The sequence below is a fragment of the Bos mutus genome, chromosome 13 (assembly GCF_027580195.1).
Source record: "Bos mutus isolate GX-2022 chromosome 13, NWIPB_WYAK_1.1, whole genome shotgun sequence".
In the NCBI taxonomy this organism is placed as follows: Eukaryota; Metazoa; Chordata; class Mammalia; order Artiodactyla; family Bovidae; genus Bos; species Bos mutus.
Window position 1 is genome coordinate 54,530,019 of NC_091629.1, and position 17,325 is coordinate 54,547,343.

General features: G+C 44.8%; 1 protein-coding gene across 3 annotated transcripts in view; it reads right to left on the reverse strand.

The window, feature by feature from the left end:
• CHD6 (chromodomain helicase DNA binding protein 6) overlaps window positions 1-10,716 on the reverse strand; it is a 200,705-nt gene extending 189,989 nt beyond the window's left edge. The window contains exon 1 of one of the 3 annotated variants that reach the window (XM_070381751.1): window positions 10,617-10,716. The gene's annotated coding sequence lies outside the window, so the exon portion shown is untranslated. The remainder of the gene's footprint in view (window positions 1-10,616) is intronic. The other 2 variants (XM_070381752.1, XM_070381754.1) reach the window with 2 other exon arrangements.
• Between the last annotated feature and the right edge of the window lie 6,609 nt (window positions 10,717-17,325).

Consider the following 17,325-nt stretch of genomic DNA (forward strand, 5'->3'; position numbering starts at 1 on the left):
CCTTTCATAAATTCACTTCTAATCTCCGAGCACTCTTTCCCCACCTTTCTCCACAAGTTCTTAAGGGAAATCCTCCTGTGTGTGTTTTTAGGACCCTAACCATCAGAGTTAGGGCAAGAGTCCTATTTAGTGAAATGAGAACTGAATCCTAGCTTGACTGTAACCTAGTGCTATGGCCTAACAAATCTTTTGACTAGGACATGACTGGGACTCTGTTCCATCGTCCATGTGCGTGTCCAGTCGCTGGAAAGTGAAGTTGCTCAGTCGTATCCAACTCTTTGCGACCCCATGATGGTAGCCTACCAGGCTCCATGGTCCATGGGATTTTCCAGGCAAGAATACTGGAGTGGGCTGCCATTTCCTTCTCCAGGGGGTCTTCCCAACCAGGGATCGAACCTAGGTCTCCTGCATTGCAGATGGACGCTTCACCGTCTGAGCCACTAGGGAAGCCTGTGGCCCCGTGGACTACAGTCTGCCATGCTCCTCTGTCCATGGGATTTTCCAAGCAAGAATGCTGGAGCAAGTTGCCATTTCCTCCTCCCGGGGATCTTCCCTACCTGAGGATCGAACCTGCATCTCTTGGGTCTCCTGCATCGGCAGGTGGATTCCTTACCACTAGTGCCAGCTGGGAAGCCCCTTCATCATCCATAAGATAACAATATTGACTAGATGGCCTTGAAGTCCCTTTCAACTCTACTCTTCTGCAATCCTGAGAAACCAGAAAGCAGCTTTGGTTTAGAAGAATCTAGTGAAGATGCTGAATTATGTAAGACTTGATAACACTTAAAACTTTAAACTAGAAATAACTGCCATAATCACAGCTATGATGGCAGGGACAAAGCTTAGTTCAAGAGTGAACAGTGGGAGAAAAGTCAAGAGCACCAGGGAGAGCCCTGCGAGCGAGAGATGTGGGAGGAAGAGCAGATGAGGACGGACGGGTATGACTACCATGTGTGAATGAGGAGTCTGGTGTTTCAGCACGGCTTATGAAATCAGTTGTTTTAGTAACATCTCATACAACATTCCAGTCATAGCTCTGCAAATCAGCGACGGTGCCTCTGAAACTTCAGGGCTTGGGATCTGTCAGCTACCAGATCTCAATTCCAACAGGCTGGGTTTTCCAATTCCTTAAGACCCCAAAGCAGTAATCCAAATATGTGCCTAGGGATCAAGAACTTGAAATCCTTTGGAGAAAGTCCAACAAAAGAGCTCAAAGCTGCATGTTACAAAACGTTAAGCTCCCCCAATCAGTGATAACTTGTGTCGCAGCTGAACAGAAGCCCCTGCCCAGACAACCTACCATAAATCTCAAGTCACTCTGAGAGAATAAGACTGTCTCCTACAACAGAATTAAAGGGAAAACAGTGCTGCTTTTTAATGAAAACTCATGTTCAGGCCATAAACAAAGCAAGGGCCACTGCTGCATCAGCAACTTTGCTCTGCCTGCAGTCCTACCTACGATCTTTAAGAAGCCTTCCGAGTCTAATATCTATGAGTGTAAAAAGTGTATGGAACATCATACTGTCTCTCATGCTTCAAGAGTCACTGCTGAATGAGTAACAATCTCCTGCTTGAAAACCTAAAACCTGGCAAATTAATTTAAGAAAATTACAATATCCCTAGAAAAATCCATTTTATTATGTCTAGACAACATTTTAAAAAGCTATAATTCTACCTGCGAATCTTCATTTACTTTTTAAAAAATACTTAGTTATTTGGCTGCCCCTGTTCTTAGCTATGGAACTGGGGATTTTGGATTTTCACTGCAGCATGCAGGATCTTTAGTTGCAGCGCATGGGATCTAGGTCCCTGACCAGGGATTGAACCCAGGCCCCTTGAAATAGGAGCACAGAGTCTTAGCCACTGGGCCACCAGGGAAGTCCCTTCACTTACCTCTATAGCCATGTTTCCTTCCACCTTGTCAATCACAAAATACTTTCCAATTCTGCAATGGATGTTAACCAATAAACATATTTTGCCTCAACGTTATCCTTGATTTTAAGGAATTTAAAATTTGAAGTATAAATAGATGGGGCTGGAGGCAGGGAAGCATATACAAACCCTGAGTGAGTAAAAGAAATCCTTTCCTTTAACCAATCAACTTTTAAATATATTGAAAGAGGACAGAAGATAAGGCTCAATCCTTCAAGGGAAGTTTGGTGAATATTATTAAAGACAAAGATTATACCTTTATAAACTGAAAAACCATCCTCCAAGAAAGCTGGTAAACCAGAAATACTTTACATAGGAAAAATCTCCATTAACTAAAGTAATGAGAACCCTCAATATCAGTGTTTTATATTGAGAATTAAGCATTGCACTTAAAACCTGCCTGTAATAAATCTTTGTAAGAAAGAAAAAAGCTTCAGCAGTCATTCTGAAAGACATGAAAGGTCATAAGGCCTCGCATGAAAACCTACCTTGCTGTTTACAAAACCTTACAAGACACAGATCTAAATTTATTTTCTGATCCTACTATTTTCTTAACAGCAAATCAACTTTTAGATAAAAATAAATAGGTAAATATAAATGCAAAAAATAGTGTCAAACTTTATTATATGACTTGTTTAGTCTCATTTCAGGCTAAAGAACAGTCTTGTCCCATATTGTATTTTCCTTTCTAAATAAAGAGAGGGAAAAAAAATCCACTATTTCCCCCCAAAAGTTGGTGGGGGGTGGGGGGGCAGGTAGGTTGTTAAAGGGTCTAGAGCTGTGCTGTCAAATGCCAGTGCCACCAGTCATATGTGGCTATTTAAACTCAAACTAACTAATATTTTAAATAAAAACTTTAATTCTGTTCCTCAGTCAAACCAGCCACCTTTTAGGAGCTTCAAAAGCCACATGTGACTAGCAGGTCCTGCACAGAGAGAGGACATTTTCCATCACAGCACAAAGTTCTACTGGACAGTGCTGACCTAGAACAACATTTCTCAAGGTATACAAAATCATCAGGACAGCATGTTATAATACATTATAACACAGATTACTGGGTCCCTAACCCAGGAGTTTATCTCAGGGGTCTGAAAGTGAAGGTGTTAGACGCTCAGTTGAGTCCAACTCTATGCGACCCCATGGACTGTAGCCCTCCAGGCTCCTCTGTCCATGGCATTCTCCAGGCAAGAATACTGAAGTGGGATGTCATTTCCTTCTCCAGGGGATCTTCAAAACCCAGACTCAAAGCCAAGTCTCCTGCGTTGCAGACCGATTCTTTACCATCTGAGCCACCAGGGAAGCCCCAAGAATACTGGTGGGTAGCCATTTGCTTTCCCAGGGGATTTTTCCAACCCAAGGATCAAACCTGCATTGCAAGGGAGATGCTTTACAATCTGAGCCACCAGGGATGGGGCCAAAAACCTGCATTTCTAACAATGCTCCAGCAGGACGTGATGTGCCCTTCGTCTCAAGCAGTACAGTACTCTATAATAAAGGATCAGCTTGTGCTTCTTCTTAATCCACCTTTAACCAACACTTGGATAAAATGCTAGAAAAGCTAATTACCAGGAAAAAGTATTTTAAACAAGGTCTACACCATAAACTTGCATTTTCTATTATCAGATTCAACAGACAAATCATTTTTCTTAAAAATATCGTTGTTGTTTAGTCACTAAGTCGTGTCTGACTCTTACACGACCCCATGGTCTGTGGCCTGCCAGCCTCCTCTGTGCATGGGATTTCCCAAGCAAGAATACTGGAGTGGGTTGCCATTTCCCTCTCTAGGGGATCTTCCCAACTCAGGAATAAAACCTGAGTCTCCTGCATTGCAGGCAGACTCTTTACCGCTGAACCACCAGGGAAGCCCCAAAAATGTTATAAAAGCAGTCAATTCTTACAAGTTTTGAACTTACCTCATCGCAGACAGGTAACAAACAGTCCACAGATTTCCAAGGATCCAGACTAAGTTTGAGTAGCCCTGATCTAGAAGAGCTGATTTTACGTTTTTATGATTATCTTTCTGGAGCTGGTCATTAACGATCTCTTTCATATCCTCTACCATTTCTTCAATGTATTTTTACAACTTGAGGCAAAAATGTTATTTCCATGAAGCAGAAACCACCCTCCACCAGCTCCTAAAAAGGGTAATGTAATTTGGTAATGGTAATGGGGTTTGCTCAAAGAAACAACCTGAGAGGTCTTCAATTATAATGTGATCCAAAACTGTCACGTGGTCAACAAAGATGATGGCTTGACTTTTTCATGCTAACCCAACGTTGATTTTAGACGGCTAACACTGCAAAAATTGATCAGCCAAGATACCCATTGAACATTACTAAGGTCTCTGCATTAAATTCCATAAAATTTCTTCACTAAATAAGATTGATGATTTGGGACCTTCCTTACCAGACACAATCCTTCAAAGGACTTCTTAAGAATGCTGATGGTTTCCCCAAACCCAAAATGACCAGCCCAGGTACATCTCTTCACCCCTGTCCCTTAGGAAAGGAGCACATCAAACAGAGTCCCTGGATGGGGCTCAATGCCCCTCCCCAACTACCTAAAGCTTAGGTGTTTTCCTCATTCCATATATCAAACCAAACAGATTTTCCTTCTACTCAACTTCTAGTCTGGCCCAACAAACAGACTCCTAGGAGAAAATCTCCAGGATAACTTCAAGTTCGGCCACTTCCTAGAGACTACTCTGAGAATTTTCTGACTGCTCAATCATTTTGTTTTACCAATCTATATGACTATTACTTAAATAAATTGTAAAATAAGGCTCTGAGAACTGTAATACGTGACCCTTTTTCCTATAATAACATCTGGTCCAACAGAACTTGACATATACGATGTTCTGACAAAATAAGGTTACATGCTCAACTAGTCCTTGTTTTAAGAAAAAGTCCACTTAAAATTAACAACAATAATGGAAAAGTTACAAGGTATAGCTCATTAAAAAGTCTGGGGAATATAAAAATGAGAGGAGATTATTTCTAATTGTTCTGCTTATAGCGTCAGAAAGAAAATCCTTTTCCTCTTAACATATTGAATGAAGCACTAACAGAATGAATAAGAAGTAAAATTCAAAGCAAGAAAACATCAGGAGCTTTTGCCGCGGCCACCCCCTCCAGTCCCATCTGCAGAGGCAGATGGCTAAGACCAAGAGGCCCTGGACTCTCAAGACTGTCTTGTCACCTGCTGCAAACTTCACTCTATCAGGCTGCACAGACGATGGGCAAAGGCATGGAACGGGTTCCCAACTATACGACAGGGAAGAATTCTGGGGGTAACCCTTGCCTAGAAGCCATCCTCAGATGGCTGATGCAGAAGGGCGTCCTCAAGCCCAGGTCAACTGATCCAGACTGAGATTACGCAAAAAAATACCTGAAACTGAGATTACACAAAAAAACACCCAAAGAAGTCAGCCTCTAGGCAAAAGATTTTGCTCAAACAAAATAACTCCTTTGTAATGACCTAGACCAATGATCCTTAATATTATTTTTGCACCTGGGTGGGAAGAGATGAGGGAGAGAAGGGAAGGGGGGAGTCACAGATCTCTTTGAGAATCATAAAAAGCAATGGATTTGCTTCCCATAAAAATGCACACACAAGCGATATTTTACATACTATTTTGGGGAGTTTACAGATGAGCTAAACACTCCCTCGATGTCCATGAATCCAAGGATAGAAAACATCAACCTAAATAGGTAGGACCCAAAGGTCAATGCTACAGTGGCTGCTCAGTTGCTCAGTCATGTCCAAGTCTTGGCACCCCGAAGACTGTAGCCCGCCAGGCTCCTCTGTCCACGGAACTCTCCAGGAAAGAATATAGGAGTGGGTTGCCATTTTCTACTCCAGGGGATCTTCCCGACCCAGGGACTGAACCTTGTCTCCTGCATATCCCTCACTGACAGGCAGACTCTTTACCACTGCACCTCCTGGGAAGCAAGACCTTCATTTAACCTGAAGCCTGACCTTTTATGGAAAGACAATCTTAGAAGTTAAAAATGTAGATATTCCACAAATAAAATGCTTTGGCCACATAGTGTACAAGAAAATCCAAAACATATATTAAAATTTTACCAATACTGTATTTGATCCATAAAATTAGATCAACAAAAAAAAACCCCTAGAAGAATCCTTAATAAAGGAGTAGAAAAGTAGAAATCTTCCTTTACTCTTTTACAAAATAAACATGCATCTGTCACTTTGTAAATGTCTGGATTCACGTCCTGAAGTTAACTTAAAATTCTACTTCCCAGTTTTCCTGAAATTTTCAAACACTATTCGGTATGTTAAGTTCTTCTGAAATTGTCAGTGGATGGAGGTCTATTGAAAAGTCACTATTACAAACTAGAAAAACCAACTAATCCAGGTACCACAAGCAAAACTAAAAGCTTTTCTCCAGATTTTATGCAAATAATTTGGTTCAGAAGTTGGAAAAGGGGTAGATACTTTAAAACAACTCCAGTTTACTACCTTCAGGACTTTTATGGAAATAACAGAATTTCTCACAAGGGTATCAAAGGCCTCCATGAAATGAACCAAAGAGAAGAACATTTTGGCAAGGAAAAATCAGCTGCATTCCCCTTGTGCACTTCATGGTTATTACTGTACTGGGCTAACCCTGAACTCCCAAGTGCCCTAGAAAGACCTCTTTTGCACTATGGCGGGTGGGATGGGGGAACAGCCCTCACTGTATTCCAACTTGCCTTTTCAATGACAAATTCTCGAAATGGAGAAGTGAAAAGGGATGGGTGTACAAAACGCAAGCAAAGTGTGCTAGTTAATCTAGCATCATACCACAAAAGCATGACAGCACACTCCAGCTTTTTAAGAAATCTTTTTCGAGCATACTAGTGGTAAAAAAGGATATGTGTGCTTTGGATGGAGATGATGTGTGTTCAAATTCTGGCTCTAACCTGAACCAGCTTCATGGCCTTGAACAAGTTACTTCATTTCTCTGAGCTGTAGTCCATGGAGCTCCTGGATTGGCTAAGAAAACAAGGTTTTGTTTTGTTTTGTTTTCCCTCATCTCTTGTAGTCCCAGCACCTGGCTAAGTGCTGGACCCAGACCAGGTATTCATTCATTCAATGCTAGTTCTTTTTGTTTCCCTCACAAGGGTGTCGTAGTCTATGGCAAACAAAACTTTTCTCTAGGAAATAAGATCTCTAAGCTCTAGATGTTTTTTAGGTATTTCAGAGTTTTCAGAATAGTAATAATCTGGTACGGGGAAATGCAGGCAGTTGCATGGGATCCACTGTAGCTTTTCACCTAAATCTGACTAAAGCTTCTGTGAGGGCTGGAAGTATAAAGAGAACTACTATTTACTAAAAATAAAACAATTGTGGGGAGAGGGATAAATTAGGAGTTTGGGATTAACAAATACACATTACTATATATAAATAAACAACAAGGACCTACTGTATAGCACATGGAACTATGTTGAATATCTCATAACAACCTATAATAGAAAAGAATCTGGAAAAAGTATATATATGTATATACAACTGAATCTGTAAAAGTATATATACATATATATATAAAACTGAGTCACTTTGCTTGTACACCTGAAACTAACACATCACTGTAAATTAACTATACTTCAATTTAAAAAACAAATTTCAAACCTTGCTATACTGGGGAGGATGAGAGAAGAGGGTGAGAACACAGTCTTCTCAATTGATTTAGATACTGTCATTGTGTCATAGTACCAACGATATTTATGCAGGTAGAATCCTCAAATCCTAAAGCCTGTTCAAAAGGGTTCAGAACATGAATCCATGTGTGACTCCATGTGGTTATTACAAAGTCTTCCGGTGAAAGCTGAAAAACATAAGGCACCTACAGTCGCAAGCCTGTTCCCTCATGGCTTAACACAGGAAGACGTAACCGCAAACTCTGCTTGGGGCAAAGTCATACATTCAAGAAAACTTGAAAACTTCTTGGCAACTTCTCTAAATCAGAGAGCTCCAAGACACGGTAGCCCCAGGGCCTGCTGTTCCTGATAGGTTTTCTATAATATAATGGCAAAACAACTTACAAATGAGACAGTGGTTTCTAAAGAGATAAGATTCTGCTTCAGATTTTCTTTGGTACTTGTAATAGTTATAAGTAAATCAATAAATACAAAAAATGAACTGCCAAAGGATCTTCCAGAAATGCAGTAATGTTACTTGTTACTTGCGGCCTCTCACTTCACTTTCAACTGGCCATTCAATGTTTCACTTGATTTGTCTGGAAGTAATATACTGATGAGTTCAAAGAACTTCTGACTATACTGATAATAAATTATAAAAATAATGGGAAAGCCATAGAACATTAAAAAGTTGTGGGAAAGGTGATCCTATTCCAAGACTTTACAGTGCAATAATAACTAAATGTAAAAAGCAAGAAAATCATTGCAGTATGAAAGATGTGACTTGGACTTCCTAGTAGTCCAGAGGTTGAGAATCCTCCTGCCAGTGCAGGGGACATGGGTTCGATCCCTGGTCTGGGAAGATCCCACATGCCGAGGGGCCCCCACGCCACAACAGCAGCAGGAGAAGCCACTGCAATAGGAAGCCCACCAAACGCAACGAGAGAGGAGCCCCCACTGGCTGCAACTGGAGAGAGCCCACACACAGCAACGAAGACCAAGTGGGCAGCCAAAGATAAATAAATTAAAATTTTTTAAAAAATGTGACTCCAGGCAGACTGTGGTAGCACAATGAGACACAACTAATTTCACAACAGATCTAGGTTTACTTTGCCCAAGGCCAGACTATAGCCGAGAACAGTATCCTAATCTGGTAAGGGAGATTTCTAAGTTAGCAAAAAAAAAAAAAAAAAAGGGAGGGAGGAAGTTGTAAAGGTTAGTTTTTAATAGTCTATTAATCAAGAAAAAAGGCTTAAATAATTCATCATAATTCATCTAGGAATTCTGCCCTGGGACAGAAAGAAGTCCAAAATTAATCATTTCACCACTCCACATTTTCCCAGGCCTTTGGTTACAGGCATGCATGGCTTATACGAAACCACCTGTTCTGGTTGGCACACATCCTTTCACTTGATGGTTCACGCCTAATCATTTTTATCACACATGGATCTCAAACCTTCTCTCTATTCCCAGAGAGCCACAAAGTTTAGAAAAACTATCTCCTTGAGGTTGCCAGCCTGATCTTCCCATTTGGAATACCAGCAAATTCTCCTGTGCTATGCAGCTGATGGGGACAAATCCCCAGTAAGAAAGACAGTTCATAATTAGTCTCGGGAACACAGCAGTAGTCCCTGTCTGGACTTTTGTACGGGTCCCAAGCGTATCCCCTCAAAGTACATCTAAATTTGGAGCCTACTGGGATGGTATTCCTATAAGCCATTTGAGAAACAAAAATCGAATTTCAGGCAATACTGCAGACACTCTAAAAACTATAAAAATGTTTAAATGGGTATCTTCTCTGTTCATGGATCTGCCACACCAGAAAGGAGCAGTGTAGAGGGGGTGGGAAATAAGGCGCATACACAGCTCCAGAGATGCCTGGAGATGTTAGGGATTCGCTAGCAACCTTGGCCAGACTACTAATGGTCCATAAACCCTCATTTGGAGAACACGGGCCTACAGGTTCAAAATCGAATTACAGTGCCTTATTAGATCACACGCTACCGAAACCACAGTCACAGCAGTCATAACTGGAACTAGGAACACTTTCCGTACACAAATATAAGTGTCTGCTTATGCATTTTTAATCGGATCAAATAAAACTGAAGCTGCAAACAAACTCAAATTTCAATTATCTCACTAGTGAGGGGATTTCCTAATAGCGTCTTTTTAAAAACCAAGTAGCTGCCAACCCTTTGCACATCTGACAGGCACGTCCCTGGAAATTTGGGAGCAACAGACTCCGTTACTTCTCAACAGCCAAGGAAAGAAATACCCTGAAAGGGAGAGATTCCTTTTTTTTTTTCCTTTACGCTCCAACATGCAATCTAATAATGCACAAAACTTGGCTGCGGGGTTGCTGGACACCTCCAGGGTTCCAATTCTCGGGGCGAGTGCGCGCTAGTGCGTAAGAAGGGGGCGGAGGGGGTGCGCGCTCCGGGGACGCGCCGGGGGCCCCCGCCCCCTCCCGGAGCAGCAGCCTGGCACCAGCCCACCCTCCTCCACCCCTGCAAACAGACGCAGGACGCCAATAGAGCAACTTCTCCGCGGGGGCGGCGGGGGGAGAATAGCGGTCACCCCTGCCCCGCCGCGGCACGACCGGGGTCCCTCCTCGGCCGGGTTCCGAGGAGGCGGGGGGCGGGGGAAATGGGGGAGCCCTTCGCACGCCCCGCCTCCGCCCGCCTGGCCCGCGGCCGGGGGTCTGCCCGGACCCCCGCCCCTCCGCGCGGCCCGCAGCGGCGCACTCCCAAGGACGGCCACCCGGCCGGAGCGCGGCCTGAGCGCGAGCCCGGAGCGGAGCGCATGCGGAGGCCGGCCCCTAGCCTCAGGCCTCAGGCCGCCGCCTGCCCTCCGCCAGGCCGCCCGCCGCCGGCCCCAGCTCGGACCCGGGCCGGGCCTCGGCGGTGCCGCCGCAGCCCCTCATCCTGGCTTCATTCATAGGGGCACCCCAGCCCGGCCGGCGGGGCGGGGCCGGGAGCCCGCGGAAAAGGCTGGCCCGCCGACGCCGGGGAGGAAAATAAAAAGTTTAAGAGAAGAACTTACCTAAAATGGCTCCTGCAGCAGCCAAAATACAAACAGCTATTATTTGGTGAAGTTTAGCTCAGACACCCTGCAAGGACACCCTAACCCGGATCGGGCCCGCCTTCCCTGCCATGCCATTGGGCTTCGCCGGCCCAAAATACAGCGTCATTGGTCAGCCCGGCTGCCGCTCAGGCAGAAGCCCATTTCAAGCTTGCTTGCAGGGGCGAGTGATGGGCTCGCTCCATTGTGCTCGTATTTGCATGGATGTGATAGCGGCGCTGATTGGCCAGCGCCGGGGGCCGCCCCGCCCCCTGCCTCGCGCCCCCCGCCTCGGAGACGCCGCGGCGCGCGGCCCCGCCCCCCGGGACGGAGCGGCGGGGCTACGGGGGCGGGGCGGGGCCGGGGTCCTGCGGCCCGAGAGGGCGGGGCGGGGTCCTGCCCGCCGCAGAAGGCAGGCAGGGGGCGGGGACCTGGAGCGCGCTCCGGCGGGGCGGGGAGGGGGTTCCTCCAGCAGGTGGAGGTCTCTTAGGTATTGGGCTGGACAACTGGAACACCCGGGGCTGGCATCTCCGGGCCCGGGAGAAGATGTGACTGGGGTCCCGCGCGACAGATAGATTGCTCTGGGGCCGAGGTTCCGTAGGTCGGGAAAAGATGCCGAGGATCCAGGCGAAGAGTAGCTCTGTCTCCAGCCACATCCCTGCCAGTCCCCCTGGCTCCCTGGCACTCCTGGCACACGGGCTTCTTCCCAAGGACGATCCCCCCCCTCCCCGCGCCCGCCCCGCACACCCCGGGAGGTTTCCGCTTTGGGGGAATCTTGCAACACCTTGGGTATATACCTCTCTAAAATCAGGGGTCGAGCTTTGGTAGTTTTATGTTCTGCCCTGTCTCCCTCACTATCCTTGTAGCATCCTCAAGGACAGGGCCCAGCACATGGCAGGGATTCAACTAATTGTCTTAATATTCTTCCGTTCATTCGTTAGTAGTTAATTTTTGAATGCCCACTAAATGCCAGGCATTGATCTGAGACTGGAGATACAGGGGTTAGTAAGACAATGGCCTTGCTCTGGTGCGATGGACATGCTAAGGAGAAAGAAAGACAGTAAGTAAATACAAGGGGAGAGGTAGGGCTAAGTGCTATGAACAAAAGAGACGGAGGCAGAGAGGAATGGGGAGTTGGCCCTGTCAGGCTGATTACTCTGTATACCATCCCATTACTGCCACCTCCCAGATGCAAGTCACCTCACCACTTTACCCCCTGTTTGCTTCCCTCATAGGTGTTTCCTTAGCACCCACAAAAATAAACAAAACAAGGTTGGATTCTGACTGTAGAAGCTTATTTCACCTTATTTAAAGTAGGAATGATCTGAGTCCCAGTGATTCCAAGAGCCGTTTGTCTGATACATTCAAGATGAACACGGTTGACTTTGTCAGAGGTAGCTGTAATGATTTAGAAGAGCCTTACTGCACCCCCAGAGAGAGGATATTTTTAGTGTCTTTGAAACCCCAGCATTCCTATGGTTTTCAGCCTGTGGCCCCAACTCTCTTTTTTGGACCAATTCTTCAACTTCTTGGCAGACCCAGAGATTTCATCAATTTGAAAATACAGATAGCAGCCCCCGTCCCACCTGTCAACCTCACCTGTGCACATTTCTCTCTTTTAACTCAAGACTGGCCACGATGTATCATGGTCCTTCCCTCCTCCCTTCTTTTTCTTCCTTCCTTAACTATTGAGCACCAGCTATGTTCCAGGTATTGCTTTAGACACAAAAGACAGCAGTAAATGAGGCAGATGATATCTGTGTCCTCAAGGAGCTTATTGTCTAGCTGAGTACAAGGGGGAGGTTGACGCATGGATTCTGAAGAGCTCCAGTCCTGCCCAGCTGGAAAGCGGACTTGCCCCCCTGAACCAGCTGCTGCAGGGGCTGAAGCAGGACCAAGCAGCTGGTAGCCACAGCTTCTCCAGTCTGACTCCAGGATCAAGGTTTTAAAACTGCGCATGGGATTTGGGTCTGTGAACTTTAACTTCTGGAAAGGGGCTGGGAGTAGAATTGTATTAGAGGCAGAGTTGGTGAGTCCAACATGGGAATCAAGCAGTCCTCATTTCACGCACTCAAATCTCTTGCCCACGAAAGATGAAAGCATAAATGAGGTGGGGGAGAGGGAAGAGAGTGTATATGCCTAAGCACAGAAGCACGGACAGTATTGGGAGGTGTGGGACGGAGAGGGAGGGGGGAGGTAGATGTGTCAGTAATTCCTCTTCTTAAACTCAAGAAGAGTCAGTAGCACGTAAGAAATTAAACACACGCAAAGACACGAATGTTATATCACTAAACAAGAAATCTATAGGAGTGCATGATTGATTCACAAATGAATGATACAGGTACAAGCGAAGGAAAGATCTGGTCAGTGTACTCAGGAGAGGCAGCAGTCCTGACCTTCGAAGAATCTGGTTTGTAGAACTGAGCAAGGTGAGTGGAATCAGACCCTTAAAACGCTTCCACAGTATCCAGAGGCTGGCAAGGAAACCCAGACAGCTAAGTGTCTTCTGGTTGTATCCATCCATGGGGACGTCTTAGCCTGGGTTTTCCAGAATGCAGAGCCTGACTCTGTAGGGCAGGAATGAGAGGCAAAAGGAGGAAGGCAGGGAAAAGGGAAGAGCCAGTGCCAGGATAATTGTCCATCTCCTCTTCTAAGTGCTGCTGATGGCTCCCACTCAAGGGATCGTCCTCTCAGAATCCGTATAAAATGAGACTCAGTACAGCCTGTGGGAGGTGGAATGGAAGGAAGCTTATCTACCAATTCATCTTGAATGATTTCTTATTCACTCCAGTTGTTTGTGCTTAGGTGCCAATGTGGGTTCTGAGGTGGCCCCAAAACTTGGTGTCAAGGAGTGTGCAGCAGGGCCACAGCGCAAAGAATTATTGGGGTACAGTTACGTGGAGTCATCCAGCCTTGCAGAGCTGGATGCTACAGCAGCTGGCAGGGACAGGCGTGGTTGCCACTAAGAGGTCCTGGAGTTCTGACGCCGGGGTGACACCAGTGATGCATGACTTTCTGTAAAAAATCCCTGTTTACAAAGAAAGCAATCCTTAGGAGCTCTGAAGGGGAGCCACATAAGGGCTTCCGACAGTTCTGGAACTTTGTGACGGCAGCTCCACCAACATGAGCTGCATCCTGCCTGACCACATTCTCTCTTGTCTTTCCGCCTCTGTTCACTTGTCTGTTTTTAGACTGTGAGCTTCTTTTTAAAAAATTTTGTTTATTTATTTTAGGCTGCGCTGGGTCTTCGTTGCTGCACGCAGACTGCTCTCTAGTTGCAGCACAAGGGTTTCTCGGTGTGTTGGCTTCTCTTGTTGCGGGGCACAGGCTCCAGGGGCAAGAGCTTCAGTAGTTGCAGCTCTTAGGCTCAGCAGTTGGGGCCTGTGGGCTTAGTTGCCTGCAGCATGTGAAATCTTGGCAAACCAGGGATTGAACCCATGTCCTCTGCATTGGCAGGCAGATTCTTAACCACTGGACCATCAGGGAAGTCCTCTAGACGGTGAGCTTCTCTATTGTTCTTGCTTATATATTTGTGAAATGGTTGCTTTCCCCAGCGCAGTTCATTTTCCTCTTAGGCTCAAAGCAAAACTACATTTCTTAGTAATCAGATAGGTCCTTGTGACTGAGCTCTAATGGAATCAGGACAGAAGTAATAAAAGTATATCTCATTTCTAAGCATCCTCTAAAACTTCCTAAGTGATCCTCCAAACTCTTCTCCTATCCTCATCTGCTGGCCAGATGCAAAACTATCCAGTGGAGTGCACTTACCTGCCAGTCCAGGGGCTAAGACTCCAACTCCCAATGCAGGGGACATGGGTTTGATCCCTGGTCAGGGAACCAGATCCCACATGCCTCAACCAAGAGTTCGCATGCTGCAACTAAGACCCAGGGCACCCAAATAAATAAATTTTTTTTTTAAGATTGAAGTTTATTTTTGTCTTTCTCATAAAAAATCTAGGAAGCACCCATTTCAAGAGAGGCCTGGAGCTCTGTGGTATCGTCAGCAATCCAGGATTCAGTATTTTTGCTCCTTTGCATCTTTAGCTTTCATTCCTCAGGTAACTTCACGGTCCATAGCTGCTGGAACACCAGTCCGTATTTTTTTTTTTTTTTTGGATGGAAAAAGGAAAGACACATTGGAAGAAATTAAAGCTGAGTCATGGCCCTTAAACAGCCTTCCTGGAAACACTACACATCACTTATGCTTACATTTCATTGGCCAGAACTCAGTCACATGGCCACACCAAGCTGCAGAAGAGGCTGGGAAATATGGTATTTTTTTTTTTTTAATTCACTTGGCCATATGTCAAGTTAAAAATCGAGGTCCTTAAATGTCCATCAACAGACGAATGGATAAAAAAGATGTACACTATATATGTGGCAATATTACTCAGCCGTAAAAAAAAAAATAACAAAATATTGTCATTTGTAACAACATGGATGGACCTAGAGATTATTATACTAAATGAAGTAAGTCAGAGAAAGACAAACATCATGTAATATCACTTATGTGGAATCTAAAACATATCACAAGAGTACTTATTTACAAAACAGAAATAGACTCACAGACATAGAAAACAAACCAAAGAGGAAAGGGGGATAGGGATACATTAGCAGTATGGAACTAACAGACACACTGCTATATACAAAGTAGACAACAAGGACCTGCTGTGCAGTACAGGGAACTATAGTCAATGTATTGTAATAACCTATAATGGAAAAGAATCTGAAAAGTATATATATATATATATATATTGGAGAAGGCAATGGCACCCCACTCCAGTACTCTTGCCTAGAAAATCCATGGACAGAGGAGCCTGGTAGGCTGCAGTCCATGGGGTCGCTAAGAGTTGGACACGACTGAGCGACTTCACTTTCACTTTTTACTTTCATGCATTGGAGAAGGCAATGGCAACCCACTCCAGTTTTCTTGCCTGGAGAATCCCAGGGACGGGGAAGCCTGGTGGGCTGCCGTCTATGGGGTCACACAGAGTCGGACACAGACTGAAGTGACTTAGCAATATATATATATGACTGAATCACTTTTCTGTACACCTGAAACAAACAAAATATTGTAAATCAACTATAATTTAATAAAAAAAATTGAGGTTCTGTCATTAAACAGCGGACTTAATTAGCAGTCTCTGGCACAATGTCCCGCAGAAATAATATTCCCAGAACGTAAGTTAGGATAAAATGACTAAATAAGGAGACTGTTTCTAAACATTTTTAACAGCCTTATTCAGGATAATTCTCATACCATATAACTCACCTACTGTAGGTGTACAGTTTAATGATTTTTAGTAAATGTATACAGTTGTGCAACCTTTACCACAATCCAGTTTTAGAACAGCTCCATCACCCCCAGGAGTTCCCTTCTTCCTGTTTGCAGTCACTTCACACTCCCACTCCTAGGCCCAGGCAACCATTGACCTGCCTTCATCTCTACAGTCATGCCTTTTCTAGAATTTCATGTTTATAGAATAGTGCACTATACTGTCATTTGTGTCTGGCTTATTTCCCGTAAAACAGTATCTTTATGGTTCATCCCTGTTGTAGGATATATTGTTAGTTTCTTCCTTTTTATCGCTGCAGAGTCTTCCTTTGTATGGATATGCCATCTTTTACTTACCCACTCATGAACTAATGGATATCTGGATGGTTTCCATTTTGGAGCTATTATGAATAACACTACTATGAACATTACCTACAAGTGTTTGTGTGGACATATGTTTTCATTTATCTTGGTAGATATCTAAGGAGATCGATGCTTATAATTGAATGCATACATTGAAAGGACACTCACTGACTGTCTGACTCACAAGCACTGTGAATAGGTGCTGGGGACACAGTGGTGAATAAAATGCAGCACAGGGACTTCCCTGATGGTCCAGTGTTTCAGAATCATCCTGCCAGTACAGGGACACAGGTTGGATTCCTGGTCCGGGAGGATCTCACATGCCTCAGAGCAACTAAGCCTCCATACCACAATGACTGAGTCCACGCCCTAGAACTCACAAGCTGCAACAGGAGAAGCCACTGCAGTGAGAAGCCCGTGCACCCCAACGAAGAGTAGCCCCTGCTCGCTGCAACTAAAGAAAGCCCACGCAAAGAGACAAAGACCTAGCACTTCAACTACTGAGCCCGTGTGTGCTAGGGCCGGTGCTCTGCAATAGGAGATGCCAATGAGAAGCCCATGCACCCCAATGAAGAGTAGCCCCCTTTTGCCACAGCTAGAGAAAACCCGCAGACTGCAACAAAGACCTAGCACAGCCAAACGTAAATAAATAATAAAATTAATTTTTTAAAATGCAGCAAAAACTCAGCCTTTGTGGAGTTTGCAGACAGTTAGTCAACTAATTGTGCAAACAAATGTAAAACATAGCAGCAGTAGTAAGTGCCATAAAGGAGGGGCACATGGTGCCATCAGAGCCCGTGCTGGAAGGATATGCCTTGACTAAGGAAGTCAGTAAAGCTGCCCATTAGCTGAGATCTTAAGTATACCATCAGGCTTCCCTGGTAGCTTAGATGGTAAAGAATATGCCTGCAATGCAGGAGACCAAGGTTTGACCCCTGGATCCGAAAGATCCTCTGGAGGAGGGCATGGCAACCCACTCCAATATTCTTGCCTGGAGAATCCCATGGACAGAGGAGCCTTGAAGACTACGGTCCATGGGGTCATGAAGAGTCA